Genomic DNA, 5,711 nt, shown 5'->3' on the forward strand with positions numbered 1-5,711 from the left:
CATATCATATGAGGGAGATGCCCCTCTCAAACATAGAGGAAGTTTGAAGTTTGATAGTGATTGGGCCCCAATCTATCCAATCGTTGGTGTGGTTGTCACTTTTGCTTAGGCAAACAAGGTTAGTTTTGAAAAAGCAATTGTAGTGATGAATTTTTTTACCAAAACATTCCAAGTTGATATAATTTTTTTTCATATCATCATGGGGAATTATTAATTTGACTATTTGGTTGGATGGAGCCCTGTTTGCATAATAGTTGTGAGTATAGTGACTCCTTTACTATAAGATATATATGAATCTAATTTTCTCCATGAATATATGTAGACTCAATATACAATCAACTAACACCATAAGTAAAGACAAGTGTAGCATTAATCAATAAATGACCAAAGAGAATGTTTTGTTGAAATCACAAATACCATACACCAAGTTTTACTCACCCACCATGTTGCTAGGGATGATATTCGAAGTTTATCCAGTCATCCATTAAAACCTAGAGGCTTGAAAACTCTCCCGTTGCTAGAACATATCAGTAAAGAGTAATAACTACACCACTAACTAATTCCAAGCAATATATAAATATCACATCAACAAACTACAAAGTACACAAGTTGTATTTAAAAATGGAACCATTGTTTCACTATCTAAATTTATCAATATAAGTTCTTCAAGCTCGTGTAAACATTAAATGTTACATTCTTAATTTAATATACTAAGAAAGTCATGATAATTCAATCGTGTCTATAAATAAATTTATCATATGCCTATATATAGATTATAGTGGCACTTTGTTCCATTAAATTTGAGCATACATAATCTCTAAGGTCTCATTATAAGAAAGAATTAGAAAAAATGAAAAATAAATTTCCATAATATGGGGGAGAAATTTGTTGTAACAATTCAAAGTATTTGCAGGTGTGAAAATGTAGTGACATCACACATTAAGAGTACAAATGATGTAGGAGAATCCATGTATTGTTGGCAATCTTGCATTACCCAAATAGATTTCCCTTAAATTTATCTATTCATTGTTCATTTGGACAAATTTCCTTTTGTTTTAGGTTGTGATTGATCCATTTGGCTCATTTTCTTATGCGATCCTGATGGTGTGATCTAGGCTTCATGGATGATGGGGACACAACCCAAGAACAAAATGGACACAACAAAAAAGGGGAAATTGTATTAACTGAGAAAATAAGCTAGTACAAACAGTACAGAGAAAATAAACTTCAAAACATGCCCTAAGGGCTTACAATAGCATAAATCTGAAGATAATTTCTCCTTTCAATACCTCCTCTTAAAATCCACTCCGAACTGCGTTTTACAATGCCAGAAATCTCCTTAAATAGACCTCAGAGGGTTAAGGACTAGGAGTATATTCTAGAAAGTGCTAGTAGGCACCCACCGACCAAATAGAAGGTTCTGGAAGCTGCGGTAGAAGTCGGTGCAAATCTAGAAGAATCCAGAAACGGTAACCGAACTTTCGGGAGGCATAACTTTTGAACCGTAGCTCCGATTGATGAACCATTTACATTTTCGAAAAGCTCTCGAAGCGCTCTATAGCCCTATGGACCAGCTTCACTCATCCCCCATTTTTTGACCCTTTTTGAGGTCATTTAATGCCCCTAACCTGACTTTAAAGCATTCTTAGGAGGTCTCCAAAACTCGAAAAACTGCAATAACTTTCAAACCATGGGGCCTATTGACCTGATTCTTTTTCTGGAATGCTCTAAATCATGATTACATTCATCTAGCCAATTCACACCTTCTAGTTTACCGAAATGATGGCCCAAATACATGCTCCTATTTTTTCAAGATTTTCAAACGCACTGATAGTGGAACTGTGAGAGTTGGAACCTTTATTTGACCCAAATGGGTATCCAAAAATAAAAACACATCAAACAGAAACTAAGTCTAAGTAATTTTTTTTTTTTGGGTGACACAGGATTGCCCTTATACCTCTGGATGCTCCTGCATCAGACACCCAGGGTAGATTGAAAAGTGACCCTGTCACTTTATGAATGGTAGAGGAAATCCCAAATGGGAAACCTCAGCTGCTTAAATCCAAGTTGAGTCCTTGATCGATCATCCTTTCCATTTGACCAAATACTCTTCATACTACCTGTTTCTGGTACTCCTACCCACACGATGATCTAGAATGTCTTCTATCTCCTCCTTCTTAGAAGCAGGAATTGGACATGGCTCTAACACTGGCTCGTCATCTGCACCATCATCATGATACTCTGTTAAATCTGCAATGTTGAAAATAGGAGAAATGTGAATATCATCTGGCAGCTCCACCTCATATGCATTTCCTGAGTCATGTTTCTTCAGAATTTTGCAGGGGCCAAATTTCTTCATTTTCAACTTGTTGTAAGTACTGACTGGAAATCTTTCTTTTCATAAGTACACCATGACTAAATCTCCTACTTGGAATTCCTTATGTCTTCTCCTTTGATCCGCCCTAGCTTTATACTCTTGATTCATCTTGGTAATGTGTGCTTGAACCTCCTCATGTAAACACTTGATATGTTCAGTAAATTCTTTCGCTTCAACACTTATCCTCTCCCCTTGCTCTATCTTCCTCAATTCTGGTGCAGTCCTTGGGCTATTCCCATATACAATTTGGAATGGTGATTTTTCAGTACTCCTATTTATAGAGTTATTGTAAGCAAACTCTGCTTGTGGTAGAATCAAATCCAATCCCTTGGGCTTATCCCCGACTAAACATCTTAGCAAATTGCCCAGACTTCTGTTTACCACTTCTATTTGGCCGTCAGTTTGTGGGTGATGCGTGGAACTGAATTTCAAGTCTGTTCTCAACTTTTTCCATAATGTCCTCCAGAAATACTCCACAAATTTAGTGTCTCTGTCAGAAAATATACTCCTTGGAAGACCATGTAGTCTTACCACCTCTTTGAAAAACAAGTCTGCAATATGGACAACATCATGAGTTTTGTGGCATGGAATGAAATGTGCCATTTTGGAGAACCTATCAACCACCACGAATACTGAGTCATTACCCCTTTGTGTCCTTGGCAATCCAAGAACAAAATCCATACTTATGTCCTCCCATGGCCTTGATGGAACATGCAATGGCTGATATAGTCCAGTATTATGGCTGAATCCCTTAGCAACTTGACAAACTTGACAATTCTGTACAAACTTCTTCACATCCTGTGAAATTTGAGGCCAAAAATAATGTTCTCTAAGAATGGAAATGGTCTTATCTCGACCAAAATGTCCTGCCATCCCTCCACTGTGTTTCTCCTTAATTAGATTTTCCCTCATGGAACTCTTTGGAATGCACAATTGACTACCTTTGAACAACATACCATCCTGAATTAAATAGTCTAACCACTTGGTTCTATCTACAGCAATAGGTTCTTTACAAGCTTTCCATGCTTCAGCAAAATTAGGATCCTTGGGGTACAAATTCTCGAGTTCTTCAAACCCAACTACTTCAACCTACATTACTGTAAGCAACAACTGTCTCCTACTTAGTGCATCTGCAACCCTGTTAGATTTTCCACTTCTATGCTTCAACACAAATGTATAGCTCTGCAAGAACTCTACCCACTTCATATGCCTCTGATTCAATTTACCTTGGCTATTTAGGTACTGTAATGCCTGATGATCAATATACAAAACAAATTCTTTTGGCAATAAATAATGCCTCCATTTCTTTAAGGCCTGAACTATTGCATAGAACTCTTGATCATAAATAGAATACTTCTTCTTTGCATCATTCAAATTTTCACTAAAATATGCAATAGGCTTACCTTCTTGGCTTAATACAGCCCCAATAGCGCTGCCACTGGCATCACAATCTACTTGGAAAACCTTTCTAAAATCTAGAAGTGCCAACACAGGCTATTCTGTTACCTTCTTCTTCAGCAATTCAAAACTTCTCGCAGCTGCTGTAGTCCATTTGAACTCTTTTCTATCCCCTCTTATTGTATCAGTTAGGGGTGCACATATGCCATTGAAATTCTTAATAAACTTCTTGTAAAAACTAACCCGACCATGAAATGATCTTACCTCAGTAGCAGACCTTGGAGTAGGCCATTCCAAGATGGCTTTTACCTTCTCCGGATCCATTTTGAGACCTTCAAGTGATATAACAAACCCCAAATAGACTAACTCCCTTTTTGCGAAGTTACACTTCTTCAGATTAATTAACAATTTTTCTTCCCTTAGCCTTTCAAGGACACTATGAATATGCAATAAATGTTCTTCCAAAGTCTTGCTGAAAATTAAAATATCATCCAAATAGACAATAACAAATTTTCCCAAGAACTTCTTAAGTACCTCATTCATGAGCCGCATGAAGGTTCTTGGGGTGTTCGTCAGTCCAAAGGGCATGGCTAACCACTCATAAAGACCCTCCTTGGTCTTGAAGGCTATATTCCATTCATCTCCTTCTCGAATCCATATCTGGTGATAACCACTCTTCAGATTTATCTTTGTGAAGTACTGAGCTCCACTCAAGCAGTCCATAATATCATACATCCTTGGCAAAGGAAACTAGTACTTGATGGTGATCCTATTTATAGCTCGAGAATCTGTACACATCCTCCACTCTCCATCCTTCTTTGGTTCAAGTACTGCAGGTACTACACATGGACTTAGGCTTTCTCGAATCAAGCCCTTCCTCAACAGCTCTTGAACCTGTCTATTTAGCTCCTCTGTTTAAGTAGGAGTCATCCTATGAGTACCCTTGTTTAGAAAACTAGCTCTTGGAATCAAATCTATCTGATGACTGATTTACCTTACTGGTGGCAATCCATCTGGAACATTATCTGAGATAATATTTCCAAACTCCCCTAGTAAATCTGAAACTTCAAGTGGCATTTCACTACTACCTTCTTTACCTTTCCTAGGAATCAAAGCATAACACATATGCTGATGTTCCATGCCATCTAAAAACTTCCTTTCATCAACAAGACAAATCCTAGCACTACTACATACCTTTTCACCTTCCTTTTTCATGGGCTTCAATTTGTGGCGAACTCCATCCTTTGTCAGAGAGTATGTGTTTGTGTGTCCATCATGCACTAAATGTCTATCAAACTGCCATGGTCTACCCAACAATAGATGGCAAACATCCATCGAAATAACATCACAGAGAACTTCATCATGGTAACTCCCAATTTTGAATTTTACTAAACATTGTTCACTTACCAGGACCTTATGATCATCTTTTACCCAAGAAATCCAATAGGGTTGGGGATGTTTCTCCCTCTTGAGCTTCAGCTTAGAGACCATCTCTTCTGATACCAAGTTATCAGTGCTACCACCATCAATGATCACGTCACAACATTTATCCTCACACTTGCATTTGGTATGGGAAAAACTCCTCCGTTGTCCTGGTTCAATCTCACCACTTAGTAGGACTCTTTCATTTACCAAGGTCTCTCCTCTTTCTGCATCCTCTGAATGTGATGATTGTGCATCCTCATCCACATGAACAACCCTAGCTTGGCCCTCAGCTCTCCTATCTGTCCTTCCTTGTCATTAAGGGCATTCAAAGGCATGATGACCTTCTTCATTGTAATGGAAATAGGTACCATGGAAGCCTCCTCTTCCTTGTCCACGTCCTCTACCTCTTCCTCTCTAATTTCCAAAGTCTTGATCATGGGAATGGTTGAAATCCTCATTCCTCTGGTTCCTGCTAGTACCCACATCTTCATTTTTCTTTTGGGTTTCATTG

Source organism: Cupressus sempervirens, chromosome 5 (genome assembly GCF_028749045.1).
Source record: "Cupressus sempervirens isolate cs-2001-9-10 chromosome 5, ASM2874904v1, whole genome shotgun sequence".
Lineage (NCBI taxonomy): Eukaryota > Viridiplantae > Streptophyta > Pinopsida > Cupressales > Cupressaceae > Cupressus > Cupressus sempervirens.